A 17,940-nucleotide genomic window follows, 5' to 3' on the forward strand; every position below is an offset into this window, starting at 1 on the left:
TATAAATGGACCTTAGCTATGGCTCCTCCATCGTACAGTATTCCCCACAACACCTTCCGCACAGTCACCCACAACAGCAAACCAAAACCTATCTAAGTTAAATCCAACCCAGACCAGTTCATCAGAATAAGATAGATGTGATGTCTCATAGAAAACCAAATCTCGTGCAGACTACCCATGACACTGTTTTGCATGTGTCAACAAGGCATTGATGTTAGAAAATGTCAACTATGAATGTGTTTCCTCTTTACTAGGCTTCCTCATGAAGACCAAAGGTCACTTCTGGCGGCCCACTGCTTTCTTCTGATCTGATTGACATGGGTTGAAGTGAGATGTGAAAGGGCCTCAGTTCCCCTGTCCTCTGATGCTCCAAGGCCAGGAAGACATCATGCCAAAACAATTTCCCTGCCCACATTGGGCGTCTGACTCCAGCCGTTAACAATGCGGCGATTGAACGCAGGCGCTGACGCATTCTCTCACAGAGGGCACGTTGTGCGGCTGGTCTCTGCCATGAGTCTTTCATCAGCCTAGGAGCTGGCACGAGGGCAAAGCTGGGATAGCCCTTCAACTCTTTAGCTATGAAGAAAGGAAGAGGTCTGTGCCTCACACCACACAACTGTAAAAATGCCACACGATTTGTATGTGGTCAAGGATGCACTCAGTCATTCGACGCTAGCATTCCGACCAAAGACACCTGAGCACTTCAGGGGATATTTACTATTGTTTTGCGTGGGGGTGTATATGCCGCAAAGCAACTCAAAACATTGTGTCAACTTACTGTTATTAAGGCATGCAAGAAGAACACGAAATTGTGCAGTGCCTCGTGAGTGCCCATGTAACTCTTCACCAATCTAGTCCTTCATTAGGATATCTACACACATCCACTCCCTGTTACCTGGTGAACAAGCTCAAGCTATCCGGAGGTCCTAGACCATCGAGAAACGCTGATCCGTCTCAGGTAATGAACTCACCACCTCCAAACCTATACACTACCATTTTGCTGGCAACCGCCAACACCGAATTGAAAACCCTCCTCCTTCAACGATGCTTCAGCTAAGACACTCCCCTAATCCTCTCTGCTGTGAACATGTTCCCTCACCTCTTGGCACAGAACTGCACTACCTCCATTTCATCAGGCATTTACAACCTTTTCACAGCTGTACATACTTCTTATGGCATTTGATTTTCGATAATGATTTACCATTTTGTTATTCTTGACCTTATATAACAAATTGTTGGTAATATTTGGTCATTTTCAACCTTCTGTATCTATCCATGTAACAACATATTTCTACTTTAAAGCACTCTAACACCTCTGGTAAATGGGCACTCTATATAAAAATGCACAAATGAAAAAATAGTAAAAATGAATACACTTCTTTAGCATATTTTAGCACTCGTCTGGTCTGTAGGGACTGATGACATATTTTAGTTATTACCCTACTCATTGTTACTTATTTTATCAAAGCTGTGACTTTCAGAGTATGCACATATATCTACAATAGATTCATTATTCCACTGAGCTATACAAGAGACTCTCACTGATATATTTCTGTTCTACATCTTGGGAGAAAAAATGCAAAGAGAACAGATGATGGACATAATGTTGGACAAATCGAACATTCACCCTCAGTCACACATCTGTTGTTTTTTTTGCATGCCACACCATTTCAGTTTAGATCCAGCCATATGCAAATCAGTCTTGACCCTTTTCCCATGGGGACCAAAAACAAGCATCCTGGGTCATCTGGAGAGCCTAGCTTCCAACATTGTTCTTCTGTGAATGACTACCCTGACAGTCCTGTTTGTGCAGCACCACTTCCTGTCTCTTGTTAATGAAATAATTGGTAATGGCTTCCATGGCCAACGTCTAGTGTTGTGACCCCACTCCAGGACACAGGTCTTAAATGACCTTGACATTCCTATTGAGAATATTTGCAGGTCCTTGATAAGTCACTGCAGGAATCTGATGGTTCTCTCAACTGCCTGATTGATGACAAAAGAATTTTCTTGCGCCAGGACATAAGGTTGCTGGTATAATGAGCAAACTGTGGTCTTTCTCAATAGGTTGACTCCTCAAACGTTTTGAAGTGGTACATGTTTGGGGTTGTAGTGTGACATGAATGAGTAGGGGTTTCCATACTTCCTTTGTTGACACAACTTGCAGGAACTGTTTTCCAACTGACGTGCCAACTTTGACTATTGGCCAGGCACAATCCCTTTTATCAACTTGCTTGACTGCATCTGTAACTTTTTGCTTTAGATCACTCCAGGGTTTTAAAGGCTTTTTTGAGCTAGGACTGGCCGATTGGCAGGCCTGACCCTTTCTTTTGAGTCTTACATAGCAAACTTGGCCGTAAAATAGCACATTTAACCCCATCCATGCTGCCATCGGCCATTGGCCGACGGCTGCACTACCTCGCTGGTGCTGCCGTCGGCCAATGGCTGACGCGGCCCCACCCGTTTTGCGGAAGTGCCACACTTCCGCAAAACGGGCGGCGCAGCCAACGGGTTAAATTCTTCCCAGCTTACCTTTTATCTGTCAGCTGTATTGACTATTTGAAGCAAGCCATCAAGCTTAAATGCCTTTTAAACAGCTGACATGAAAAGCATTCAGACTGACAGCCATCAATGATGAGCATTTGCGTTGCTTCCTCATCATTGAATTCGCTGAAGTATATTGCTTGATGTGGCTTCTGAGGTGTTTAACAAATTTATCTATTGAGTCGCTTTTTAAATGAGAGGTTTTATTTGAAGGTCAAGCTTTAATAGTTACCATTCATTTTGGCATTAAAGTATTCAATCCAGTTCTTTATTTCGGTCTATTTCAGACTATAAAAAGCACATAAACTCATCTCACATTTAAAACCTTTTGCAGATAATAACAGTCAACAACTCTAAACACATTTCCATCATTTAAGACAGTCCTAAACGATATAAAATAACACTAAAATGACAACAGTTAAATAGAGGTCGGCTCACATACCTACGCCTGATACTCAATGCACTCCTAATATAATTCAACACTCTGGAGCATATTTCAGAGGAGCCAAGCTGTTGTAAAAAACCCAAAGCAGGTAAATGATGTCTGATATTCACCAATCCTAAAATGGGGGCTAAAACGCTATAAACAGAGGTGTATAAATTGTGCAAAATAGCATGGAGTGGGCACTAATTTACGAGGACAAATTATCACAAGAGCATCTGGGGTGGGACCTGAACCAAATACCCTGTGTGAATAAGGCACATAAAAAGTGTATAACACTCAATCTAAACTGGGTCAAATAAAACCTGGATTGAGAATTACGAATTAAAACAAGATATGGCTCCAACCCTGTTGTTGTAATCAGTTCAGAGTGGGCAATTGCCGTTTGTAGTGTTCGTGCCTTTTTTTTTTGTGCGCTTTGAAGGATTGATTAAAAAAATTGGGATTTTACATGGTCTTTGGACATGGCAGAGATCGATAAAGGATTAGTGTAAAAATCAATTAGACCCAGTTGTTCAAAAGACTGGTTAATATATTTCAACCAATGGACCTATCTCACTCTATATAGTGCTAAGCAATAGTTCACCACCTGTCTAGTGAAATGTGCTTCCCGGGTGCTCTAAATTTGAAGCCATAATAGTAATGGGGCAAGCTGAGTGGCATCGGCTAGATAATTTAAATCCAATTCTGCATAGCCTATGCATGTTGATACAGAGTTTGAAACTGATCAGATACAGCTCACAAATCTATTTTCAATTGTCACGAGTTGCTCAGCATTTACATAATCCCATCCACCGGTGCCATAAATACCCACAGGGATGCATTTACTTTTATATATGAGAGACAACTACTTTGTTGGCTTGCAACCAAGCCTGGATGAGAAGTCAAAAACTGCTTCAATATATGAAGACAACTTCTTTGTTGGCTTGCAACCAAGCCTGGATGAGAAGGGAAAAACTGCTTCAATATATGAGAGACAACTTCTTTGTTGGCTTGCAACCAAGCCTGGATGAGAAGTGAAAAACTGCTTCAATCGCTACCTGCAGTTGTTACGATCTAATATTAAGTAAATGTGCCCAGCTGCGACTGCTATCAAAGGGTATCCCCAGATAATTGAAAGAAAGAAGCTTTGTCAACTTTGACCTCATCAATAACATGATTCCTGGATTTTGCCTATGTTGGTCCCATGACCATCGCAAATGATTTAGAATTATCAACCCTTATGTATAAATCAAACATAATAGGGTAAAAGATTCCAGGAGTATCAGTTAGCAGTTTATGCAAGGAGTGACACATCATCCGCGTATAAAAGACAAGGAGCTGGTTGATGACCAATCTACTGCTTTCTTTCCCTTGATTAATTAAATATTGATCTAAGCCAATAATACAAAGTACGAATAAAAAAGGTGCCAAAATACAGCCATGACTTACCCCTTTATTGGAGTTAATTGGAGCAGTACACTCCCTATTCTTTATGTACAGTATTACAGTGCACTCGCCTAATCCGAGTTACGAGGAATGACTCAACTCCCATGTATTTCATCATGCCCCAAAGTTTAGAATGATTAACAAAGGCACAGGAGAGGTCCATAAATGCCAAATGTAAGGCAACACTCCTGGCTTTCACATATTTCTCAGTTATGAGGAATACATTGAGACATCACTCGACTCTACCCATCCCAGGCCTTAAACCATATTGGACTGGGGAGAGGATATTGTTAGGTTCTGCTGCAGTCTCTAAACAGGATAAGAATAATCTCCCCAGATTCTTGGAAGCTGATTCTAATATTGAAACGTGTCTCAACAGCTTGGTTCAGGTCTCTACCCTTTCTAGTAGATAGGATCAATAACTGCCCTCTTCCAGGATGGCACTATGGGGCAAATCATTGATGCACGACTTTAAGTTTTCATTTATGGCATCACTAAGATCCGGGTATTTTCAGATTTCTCAATAGCAAATGTGAAAATGAATTATTTGACTCCGACCCTGATTTTCATGCCTCCTTGTCAAATGACTCATCAAAAACCTCAATGAAACTTTCAAAAGAAAGAAAACAATCACCCACCTGGAAGCCAGACTGTGACTCATGTTGAATGGTGGAATGCTTTCAGAAAGAGGTCGTATCATTTTGGGATCAACTTTCTTTTGATATGGATTGTAGAAGAGGTAGCAGTACTCCTTGTGAGTGGCACACACTTGCTAGTTTCAGATCGTTTCTCACCAACGGCTGAGACTTTTGTGAAATGGGTACACCCTGAGGGTGCGCTACAGTTCCCTGGATGTCCCCTGTGCAAGAGTGTAATCATTTGCAAACATTAACTTTCTGTGAAGAAATATTTCTCTACTTGAAAATAGGTGTTCCTTATGCCTTATGCACTCTGTGAGGGTGTCCATCTGGTAGCATGGACCCCCAGTTTTTCTTCCCCCCTTGAAGTATGGTATTTTAATATAGGTTTTTGGTTTTAGCATACTAAATAGGCCTTGACACCTATGTTCTGTTTACGAGACACACAGTTGCATTTGTTCCAGTGCCACAACTGCATCTCTTTTAAGAAAATTGTAAGTGTTAAGATTCTCAAGTATCTGCCAAGAGTACAGATATGGTATCAGTTGTTATCAACTAATTAGAAAAACTAATGTGGGGTTTAACGCTCCCTTTTTTCCTTGGAGCAATTACAACATGAACATATCGAATGTAATTTAAAATGCAATACATCTCTTAATGCATGCTTTTGATTGATAGTGTGAAATGAACCCAAATCTAAGCATTTAGCTCACGAGCTTGAAAAACAGTGATAAATGTAATTCCTGATACGATGTATAATTATAGCAAGGATGACATTTGATAAACTTCCGGCTTATACCCAGCTCTCAACTAGAGTGCCTTTTATGATATGTCTATTTTATGATTAGGAGCACTTACACTTCACTACTTGATAATTGTGCTGATATTTGCTTCCTTGGACCTGCCAGGGACACTTCTGAGAGAGAACAATCTTCTCCCTTCGTGGTGCAGTCCAACAAAACGCACTGGTGTCAGGTCTCAGTAAGAGGCGTTCATCTTGGCTACAAAAGTGATTTTTCTAAAAGTGCCAAGGGCTGAAGCAGAAGCAATGAGTGGGGATGAGACACAAAGGACCGCTCTGCACTTCTTGGCTTGTAGGTGCATGGGATTCTGGGAAGGATTTAGTTCTAAAAGGAATATTCCTGAAGGGGGGGCGTGGCTAAGCGCCCGTGACGGATGGCAGCAGCGGGGTGAGGCTCCGTCTCCATCGGGGGATTTCGGCGGCTCCAGCCCCTCTCTACCGCAATGCTCACCTACAAACGACAGCGGACCCCTTCCGGCGCCTGATAAACCGCACGCTGCGCGCCAGCTCCTCATCCCGGCAAGGCGGGCTCCGTTTTCCTTCGGTCGCGGCTCCACCACTGCCGCGACCGCCATTTTGATGCCTCAGCCGGCGCTTGCCTAAGGAGCGCGCCTGACACGTCATCATCGGCAAAACAGTGCACAGCTCACGGCAACATCCCATAATTGCAGGAAATGACGGCGCTTCATGACTACATGGCCAGGTGACTTTCTTTTTCTTCTGGAATCATCCTCTTTCATTTTTATTCGAATTCCAGCATTCTCCTCAGCTTTGGTGGCCATTTTGCACTTTCCACTGCTTTGTTCAAATGCCACCTATGCTATTCATCTCATATTGATCGGAATGCGACCATTTCCTCTCAATTGCTCCTGACTTGGGTTGGATTTCACCCCACCTCCTCCTGTCATTGACTTTGCTGGGTTTTCCTCATTCTTGCGCTGTATATCTGCTCTACCCATTATTGGAGATTTCTTTTATTGTCGTTTCCATGGCGGAGGGTCCAGGCAAAACCCCTAAACGCAACTTCGTTAAAAACTCAAAGCTATTAACTGCGTTGGCTCAATTAGAAGCCTCTGCAGGCACCTCCAGTTGCGACTCTTCTCTCAACATGGACGCCCTCCCCCAGCCTGGAGCGAAAACCACTCCTAAGAGGGTGAAACATAATCCCCCGTCGCCCCCAAAATCACCGACGGCTATTTCCATGGAACTCCTTCTTGAGGAAATACGAGCATTGCGCCCATTTATGGAGGAGACCAACTCAAAGCTGCAAGTTCTAACTGACAATTGGTCGTTAATGGATACCAGAGTTTCTCATGTGGAAAAGGCTGTATCTTCTCTCCAGGAAGCCGCTACCAAATCAGTACATATGGATGTGAGGCTTTCCACTCTCCAGAAGCAGGTGGAGGACCTTGAAAACAGGAATAGGCGCAATAACCTGCGTCTTTACGGCCTGAAGGAAGGTTGCGAGGGGAATGACGCCATTGCCTTCTTCAAATCCTTCTTGCCCAAGCTCCTCCATCTTCCTGAAGGTACTTCTCTTAACATTCAGCGCGCACACAGGCTTGGTAGAGCTCCTTCCAATACTTCTCCTGCGACAAAACCAAGAGGCGTCATAATGTACTTTCTTGAGTATACTGATCTGCTGAAGGTTCTTTTTGCGGCTAAAGCAATACCTCACTTGAAATGGTCGGATTCCACCTTGTTTATTGCTCAGGATTACGCCAAAGCTACTGCCTCTCGTCGCAAAGAATTTCTCGACATGAGACCAGAACTGCGGTCCATTGGCGCCAAATATGGACTTTTTCATCCCTGTTTATTCAAAGTTACTTATAATAACAAGACAATGACTTTTGAAGATCCTCTCCGACTACGCAGTTTCCTCAATTCCTGTGGTCCGGCTGATATGGAATTCTCTGGCCCTTCTTCTTCCTTCCCGCCATGACTATGTTGCTAACATTTCCGGTCTTTCTTGCTGTTTATGATATTTTGTTGTTTCTCTAACGTTATGATATTTCTTCCACAGGTTCCTCAGTTACTACATGACCCTGTCGATCTCAGTTTGTGCTGGCTTATTCTTGTTCTCCAGCTGTTTAATCTACCGCTTTTCTTCTGTTATTTAGTCGTTTGCTTGTTCTAATCTCACTGTTTTCTTTTTCTCACAGATCATCTCATTGTGTGCCGTCGTGTCTCTCCGATGGGACGTCCCGTGACCCCGTTTGCTTGTCCTCCGTTGGTTGGCCTTTCCCCCCTCCTCTCGTCTCTCGTCTCCACTCCTTCCCTTCTGTTTCCTGTTCTTGAACATCCATCCCCCATCATTTATTGTAAGTACTACCCCATGTTTTTCTTATCGCAGTTTTTTCTCTCATGCTCTACCCTTTTAGTACTTCTATGCCTGTTTTCTTCTGTATACTTTCCTACTTTCATTCCTTTTTTCACTCTTTTCCTTTTCGAATTTTTTGAGGCTTACCTTCACTTCTGCTCTGCACTTTCCCCTTTCATATTTTCTTAATGTCAGTTCGTATTGTCTCTTGGAACGTTAAAGGTTTACATTCGCCCATTAAGAGGCAAAAGATACTTTCTCACCTAGCTAAATTCAATGTTGACATTGCCTTTTTACAGGAAACCCATTTACCTAACAGTGAGGCTGCTAAACTCCAAAGAGGTTGGGTGGGTACGGTTTTTTCTGCCCCTGGTGATGGCAAGAGAAATGGTGTTGTTTTGTTAATTCGTAAATCTTTTACTCATTCAGTGTTACACTCTGACTTTGACCCTGAGGGCAGGTGGTTATTTGTCAAATTATCCTCTAAAGGTGTCCCTTTCTCCTTGCTTAATGTGTATGCCCCCACAGGTGGGGATCCTATTTTTTGGAAGGCGTTTGCTTCCCGTATCACCGATTGCATAGATGACAATTTCATTTTTGCAGGTGACTGTAACCTGCCATTGGACCCCTTTTTGGATAGGCGCTCCAAATCTTCATTTGTTCCTAATAAATCACATAAACTTTTTGCCCACGCCATTTCCCAGCACAAATTAATTGATGCGTGGCGACTTTGTCATCCAACCGACGAAGAGTTTACATTTTACTCCCCGGTTCATCACTCCCAATCCCGTATTGATTATATATTTCTTTCCCACCATCTCTCCCAATCCCTTACCCAAGCGGAGATAGGTCCCATAGTTTTTTCTGATCACGCTCCTGTCCTGATCAACACTGATTTTCTACCGAAATCCAGTGGTCCTAAAAGATGGCGCTTCAACAATACCCTCCTCACTGATCCCAAATTTACCACCTCCTTTACTGAATTTACCAATGAATTTTTTGTTATTAATGAAACCCCATCCTTGCCTGCTCACACTGTCTGGGACGCTTTCAAAGCAGCTGCCAGAGATTTTATCCTCAGACATGTAGCGGCAAAACGTAAAATTGCTCGTCAGCGCACTAACGATCTGCTGTCTCAGATTAAACTCCTAGAGCATTCCTACTATACCTCTCATACTCCGGAGACTCTGACAGCTCTCGTTACTGCAAAAATGAATTATAATAAACAATCCACTGATGATGCTTCCCTGTACCTACTGAAATCCAGCTCAAAATTTTATGGTGGGAAAAATAAGGCGGGGAAAATTCTTGCCAATTATTTGAAAGTCAAACAAAATAAGTTAAATGTGGAGTCTGTTTTTGATATCAATTCCGTACTGCAACATAAAGATGCTGACATCCTGGAGGTATTTTCTCACTTCTACTCTGCACTTTATTCTTCTGGCACTCAACCCTCTGCTCACTCTATTTCCACTTTCTTATCCAGCATCCACCCTCCTTCCACCTTTCCTGTTGATCTGACCTCCCTTGAAGCTCCCCTTACCATTCCCGAACTCCGCACTGCACTTCATTCACTTAAAAAGGATAAAGCTCCCGGCCCAGATGGCTTCACCGTCGAATTTTACCAACACTTTGCAAACCTTCTTTTACCCAAACTATTCCACCTTCTTAATTCCTTCAAGACTAGTGATGCCTCCTCAGGTACTTTCTCGGATGCTTACATATGCATCATACCGAAGGAAGGCAAGGATCATCAACATTGCAAGAACTATAGACCGATTTCCCTTGTCAACATTGATTATAAAATATATGCTAAATCTTTGGCCATTAGACTTGATCCTTTTCTTCCAGATCTCCTTGGTCCTGAACAATCGGGCTTTGTTAAGGGTCGTTTTATCTCCGACAATACCAGGCTCCTTTTCAATGTCTTATCTAAATCCCCACGCTTCAATGGTTCCTTAGCTGCTATTGCCCTGGACGCCGAGAAGGCGTTCGATAGAGTAGAATGGTCCTTTCTTTTCTCCGTGTTAAAATGGTTTGGATTTGGCCCTAACTTCATTTCCCTTATTTCCCTCCTTTATGCAAACCCTAGAGCAGCAGTATGTGCCAATGGTCTCATTTCTTCATTTTTCCGTCTCGGTAGAGGAGTTCGGCAAGGCTGTCCTCTCTCCCCATTTCTTTTTAACCTAGCCCTGGAACCTTTCTTATCCAGAATACGTCAAAATCCGAACATTCATGGCTTCCCTCTTGCTCAATCACAAGTTAAACTTGCTGCCTATGCAGATGACATTTTACTCTTTCTATCGAATCCGTCGGTTTCCATCCCCGCTTTCCTCGCTGAAGTCCACACTTATTCCCATCTCTCCGGTTATAAGCTCAATAGTGACAAGTGCGAAATCCTGCCTCTCACCAAATTCACCTTTAAACCCGATTTTGCTGCATCCACATTCACTTGGAGTCCGGCTCATATCAAGTATCTCGGTTTGTACATTACTCCTTCTGTCCCAGATACTATTTCACTCTGCCTTACTAAATGTTCTCAAAAATTGTCTGACCTTACTTCTAGATGGCACCCCCTATACCTTTCTTGGTGGGGACGTCTCGACACTATTAAAATGATGCTCTCCCCAATTATCCTCTACACCATTTCTAATTTACCGATTTCCATTCCTGCCAAATTTTTCACTAAAATAAATTCCATACTCTCTGTATTTTTATGGTCGGGTAAGAGACCGCGTATGTCCTTATCGCGTCTCCGCCTCCCCAAATCGGAGGGTGGGGTTAATTTCCCTAATTTTCCTGCTTATCATAAAGCTTTCCTTCTGAAACAGGCAGCCGTTTGGCTTACAGACCCTGCTGACCCCCTTCCTCTATGGGCTGAACTTGAACGCCTTTCTCTTTCTCCCTTTACCTTTGCTGAGTACTTATCCTTCTCGCGCAAGCCCCAATTCCTGTCCACTCCAATTCATAAACATACCGCGAAACTACTTTTAGCCAAGACTCCGGCCCCTCCCTCCTCGATTACAGAACTTCTAACCACCACAATTTGGTATAATAATAGCATTCTTATCAAATTGAAACCCATTTATTGGAAAACTTGGCGGCAGCGTGGTTTAATCTGGGTTTCCCAACTTTTCACGGGATCTGCCTTCACCCCTTTTCCAGTTCTTCGTCAACTCTTCTCTCTCCCTGCCTCCTTTGTTCATAAATACACCCTACTCAAACATGCAGTTATGTCTGCCTATGACTCTCTCTCTAACTCTAATTCGACTACATCCCCTATCACTCCCATCTCTTCTCTACACACTCAACTACGCTCTCACCCATCAGCATCCTCCATATACCATTCCTTTTACGATCCCCCATCACCTAGGCCTAAATCCAACATTGAGGAGCAATGGGAATCTGATCTTGATGTCTCGTGGCCCACATCCCTGTGGGACAAAATATGGACCAAAATACGCAAATCTTCCAGGGCAGCCTCTCTCACGCAAACCCTTTTTTTCCTCTATAACCGCCTTCTTTACACGCCATCTCTCCTCCACAAACGTTTTCCCCTGACCTCCGACCTCTGCTGGACTTGCTCTAACCCCAATGCCTCACTCTTTCATATGCTTTTCACATGTCCTCCCACGCATGCTTTCTGGACTAAAGTCTGGAATCAAATTAACTCTATCTTTCATACCTCCATCCCCTTTTCTATCACTGACATTTTCCTTGGTTCACTTTCCTCTTCTTGGATTGATGTTGATGCAAATGTTCATATTGTTGATTTATTATTGGCTGTTGCGTTCCAGCAAATTACTGTTAATTGGAAAGACTCCAAGGGCATTACTTTTAAAGCTTGGTGGTTTAATGTATGTTACAACCACAGACTGGATACTGCATTTGTTTACCCTACCTCCCTGGCTCCGAAAAGACTTGCATTATGGCTCCCCGTTACCCTTTACCTAGATGCATGTGCCCAGCGCTCCGTTCACATATCCCCAGTTCAACAAGAAGTTTCAAAACCCCCTTGAACCCCCTTGAATAACCTTTTGTTCCTTCTTATTCATTAATGATTATTTATTTGCATATTTGTGCATTGCCTCTAATGTTATGTAGATTCACTGATTGTACTTTTAAAGTTTTAGCCTCATGGTTATCTCTCTGTATTTTTCTTCTCCCTCTCCTCCCTTTCCTTTTTCTCCCTCCCCTCATTTTATTTCACCGCACTTCTTATAATGCTCTCAGTTAATATTCATGCTATTCTTATAGTTTTCTCTTTGTATATTATGTTGCCATTATTCAATTATTTTAATAAACTTTTCTTTGAACTGAGGAATATTCCTGAAGCAGGCTGCTCATTACTTCTCTAAAATGCTAAAATGGGGAAGTGTAAAAGTGTTGTAAGGATTGGTTGAGGGAGCACCACCAATAGTAAAATGATTTATCCTTTCAAACACCCTACTTCAGTAGCTTAGAGGAAGAAAAAAACCTGCTTGGAACTGAAGATGGAAGACATCCTGGCACAGAAGGGGGCTTATTTATGAGCCCCTGCGTCACTTTTGCGCCACCGGTGCGTCACTTTCGTGATGCAGCAGTGGCGTAAATAATGTCCCATGTTGCACCATATTTACAAAGTAACGCATCTAGGTAGATGCGTCACTTTGTAAACCCCTGCGCCACATTATACCTGTGCCAGGTATAATGTATGCAGAGGGGGCGTTCCCACGCAAGTAAGCCTCGTAGAAGTGATGCAGTGAAATCTATAAGATTTCACTGCGCCACTTCTAGGACGCAAATGCATCAATATCTTACGCCTGCCTCATGGCATTCGTAAGACTGACGCAGGCACATTTCACGTGGGATTTACCCATGTGTAATGACCCATTTCTGGAGTTGCGTCACTTTTGTGACACACTCCAGCAATGCGTCATTTGTGCGCCTACAGATACGTCAGAAATACTGACGTATCTGTAACTCCTTGCGACATGATGCTTCATACTGTAATTATGACGCATCATTGATGTCGCAAGGAGGGCGCAATGAAAAGTGGCGCATTGCTGTTTTCTCCCATCGATGCGTCACTTTTCATAAATGAGGCCCACGGTTTCTTGACTTCCACCCAGAATGTTAGGTAAGAATGCACTGGTACAAAATTAAAATGTGCTGATGCAGAGTCAAAATATTCTGGCACTCAGGCTAGTTGCTGTGGTAGAGGTGTTTGCTTCGTCAGTGAAGTTGTGCAAGCTTCACATTGTATGCACTTCTTGAAGTTTGCAAAGTTATTCATGCCTATGCTGTTTTCTTTTGGCAATGATCTCCCACTCATAGTTCATTTACAGTGTTAATCTCCCACTTGGCCTTACTTTAGGTATTGGTTTTCTGTTACAGCGTTCACGACATCTGAAAGGCTATGACAACAGCTTTGTGAGGTTTTTTTGGACATGAAGAGCCACCATTTCTCCTACCTGGAGGAACGCCTAGATGAAGAGTTAAAATTCATGGCTACAGGAAACTAGATAGATGAATAAGGAGGTAGAATGTGCAGATATAGGATTATGCTGCCTCGAAGTGGAGGTATCGGTTCTTATGCAGGGTCAGCCTTTTATAAAAACCTCCATTTTGTTCTGGCTCTTCAGCCTGTGCTAACACCATTCATTTTCATGTTCTGTACTGTGCAGTACAGCACACAAAATAGGGAGGGATATGACATGCAGCCCTGTCCTCTGGTCCCCTGGCCATAGTTAGTGAGCCTGCCTCTTTGGCGGGAATCTATGTCTTGATAATGCAGCCACATTTGAATGTCAAGTAGCCCATCATGTATTTTTGAATGCTTCGCCTTCTATTATGCTTTTCAGAAGCAACCGGCCAATTCAGGGATGTGTTGCTGAGTAGTAAAACATAAATCTACTTGATTCACAGAAATTTTTCTCTGGTTAGTCATGACATTTTGAGATCTTCGTTCCACGGAACGCTATTCTTTTGATCAGTGATGGTCGCCGCACACTTGTTCTTACCCAGGGGTCCAGTGGTGGATGGACAATCAGTCCAATGAGTTTCCACCAGCTATGTCTGCTGAGGCACCACTGACACAAACATAGTGTGTCACCTGGCTTTAAATGAGGAAAGGGAAGCAAAGATTTATCAGAATGTGAGAAGAGCCACTGTATGGCAGTTTTGTCATTACCCCAAACTCTAAATTACCCCCTACATTGTCCTTAAGTTGTCCCAAAGTAGGAACTTCAAACTGGAGTTGAGTCTTTACTTTCACAGTGGCCCGATTGAATGAGTCTGGGGAAATACACAATCTCCCAGTAAGTCACTTTCTGTAACTGTGCCATCTAGTAGTACTTGAGCTTTGCCTAAACTTCGATTAAAATGACAAATTCACCTAAATAAAAAAAAGTAATAAACTTGTCAAATCACCTGTTTATGAAGACATTCAATGTATGTTTATTGAATATATAGCGCAGTACATAACCTCTTGGCTTCACCAACTGCGAGATAAGACGTTAATATGTATTTAACTGCAGAAAGAACAGCCTAAAACCAGTATGTACTTAAAATTGAGGTGTTATACGCTATAATAAAAAAAAAACTCATAGGACTAAGCCTGTTATTAACCCCAGTTAATATTCATTTTACTAATATAATAATATAGTATTTGGTGCTCAGGCATGGCTCCTGGAGAATTGAGCTCTCAGGCAGGTGATCGGCCTTCTTTAAAAAAAAAAAATTATATAAAAAAAAAAACATGCCATGGCTGGAAGATCTGCATTTCTAAAAACCCACAGCCGTAAACTTCAAAAGAAAGAGCTGCTGCGGAAAGTAATATATGATGGGCTTGACAGTGTCATTTTGCGTCGTGACTCTGGTGCCAGTGCAGATTGACCCAGCCTGGAGGTCCCTCAGTGCAGGGCCGCTGGGACGATCCGAGGCAGGGCCTATATCATTTTATGACCTCGGTCACGAATTAATCAGTGTGGCCGCGGCGTGGAACCAATAATATAACAAAAACATGTGAAGCGCAGTTAATGATTAAGGCATGATAATGGGGCAGATGTATCAAAATACCTATTTGCGATTCTCAAATAGCGATTTTTTGAGAATCGCTATTTTTTTTGCGATTTCCTAAAATTCCTTATTTGCGAATAGCAAATTGCGAATTCGCAAATAAGGAATCATTTCCCATTCATTTCTATGGGCCAGGAGGCCCATAGGAACGAATGTGAAGTTATTCTCAATTTGCGATTTGCAATTTGCTAATCGCAAATTGAGAACAATTTCAAGGGTGCTAGGGTGTCTTAAGAACACCCTGGTGCTACCCTGAATATTACATGTGTGCGCATATGGCGCACATACATGCCCTAAGGGCATGTATGAGCGCCTCATGGCACCTTTACAAATGCCAAAAAGTGCATTTGTAAAAGAAATCGCAAATTACCACCAACTACAAGTTGGTGGTAATTTGCGATTTCTTAGTGTAAATTCCCAAAACCTGAATGCTTCATACATAGCATTTAAGGAATCGCAATTTGCGATTCCTTAAATGCTGACACAAATGTTTGCCATGCGATTTTAATGATACATCGCATTTTCCGTTTTTTTGTCGCAAACGCTGCTATTTTGCGAATCGCAGCATTTGCGACAAAAAAAAGTTTGATACATCTGCCCCAATATTCGGTATTACATTACAATTGTATACTTGTATAGCGCTTCACATGAGCCTTGAGGCGATGTAGTGCTTTCAGCTAATGGGTAGCGAGTTACTCTTTAGGTTTTTCACCATGATTGAGAGCTCACCGGGGTGAAAACGGATTTTGATTCACTGCCCCATTCAAATTAAATAGTTTGCAAAAACAACAGGTGATGGACCGAATGAGGATCAATGTCACACATTCAACCCAGTCAAAAGATCTGGGTCCTAATCCATCGTTTTTTTGCACTCCACACCACCCTGGGTTAGACAATGGCGATATGCAAATCAGCTCTGACCCTGTGCCCCATGGGAACAGTCCAGTCCGAACTACAAAAGCCATGTCCTTCCCAGAACGGAATCAAGCATCCGAGGACCGGACCGGTTTCGAGGTAACACCTCTCATCAGCCCGGCTAGCTTGACTCCAGTGGTGTGGAGTGCCTGGGACCCACGTCTGGGCATCCCCAGTACACTTATAGCGAGTTTGCAAAAACAACAGGTGATGGACCGAATGAGGATCAATGTCACACATTCAACCCAGTCAAAAGATCTGGGTCCTAATCCATCGTATTTTGCACTCCACACCACCCTGGGTTAGACAATGGCGATATGCAAATCAGCTCTGACCCTGTGCCCCATGGGAACAGTCCAGTCCGAACTACAAAAGCCATGTCCTTCCCAGAACGGAATCAAGCATCCGAGGACCGGACCGGTTTCGAGGTAACACCTCTCATCAGCCCGGCTAGCTTGACTCCAGTGGTGTGGAGTGCCTGGGACCCACGTCTGGGCATCCCCAGTACACTTATAGCGAGTTTGCAAAAACAACAGGTGATGGACCGAATGAGGATCAATGTCACACATTCAACCCAGTCAAAAGATCTGGGTCCTAATCCATCGTTTTTTTGCACTCCACACCACCCTGGGTTAGACAATGGCGATATGCAAATCAGCTCTGACCCTGTGCCCCATGGGAACAGTCCAGTCCGAACTACAAAAGCCATGTCCTTCCCAGAACGGAATCAAGCATCCGAGGACCGGACCGGTTTCGAGGTAACACCTCTCATCAGCCCGGCTAGCTTGACTCCAGTGGTGTGGAGTGCCTGGGACCCACGTCTGGGCATCCCCAGTACACTTATAGCGAGTTTGCAAAAACAACAGGTGATGGACCGAATGAGGATCAATGTCACACATTCAACCCAGTCAAAAGATCTGGGTCCTAATCCATCGTTTTTTTGCACTCCACACCACCCTGGGTTAGACAATGGCGATATGCAAATCAGCTCTGACCCTGTGCCCCATGGGAACAGTCCAGTCCGAACTACAAAAGCCATGTCCTTCCCAGAACGGAATCAAGCATCCGAGGACCGGACCGGTTTCGAGGTAACACCTCTCATCAGCCCGGCTAGCTTGACTCCAGTGGTGTGGAGTGCCTGGGACCCACGTCTGGGCATCCCCAGTACACTTATAGCGAGTTTGCAAAAACAACAGGTGATGGACCGAATGAGGATCAATGTCACACATTCAACCCAGTCAAAAGATCTGGGTCCTAATCCATCGTTTTTTTGCACTCCACACCACCCTGGGTTAGACAATGGCGATATGCAAATCAGCTCTGACCCTGTGCCCCATGGGAACAGTCCAGTCCGAACTACAAAAGCCATGTCCTTCCCAGAACGGAATCAAGCATCCGAGGACCGGACCGGTTTCGAGGTAACACCTCTCATCAGCCCGGCTAGCTTGACTCCAGTGGTGTGGAGTGCCTGGGACCCACGTCTGGGCATCCCCAGTACACTTATAGCGAGTTTGCAAAAACAACAGGTGATGGACCGAATGAGGATCAATGTCACACATTCAACCCAGTCAAAAGATCTGGGTCCTAATCCATCGTTTTTTTGCACTCCACACCACCCTGGGTTAGACAATGGCGATATGCAAATCAGCTCTGACCCTGTGCCCCATGGGAACAGTCCAGTCCGAACTACAAAAGCCATGTCCTTCCCAGAACGGAATCAAGCATCCGAGGACCGGACCGGTTTCGAGGTAACACCTCTCATCAGCCCGGCTAGCTTGACTCCAGTGGTGTG

The sequence above is a fragment of the Lissotriton helveticus genome, chromosome 3_1, assembly GCF_964261635.1.
Source record: "Lissotriton helveticus chromosome 3_1, aLisHel1.1, whole genome shotgun sequence".
Classification (NCBI taxonomy): Eukaryota; Metazoa; Chordata; class Amphibia; order Caudata; family Salamandridae; genus Lissotriton; species Lissotriton helveticus.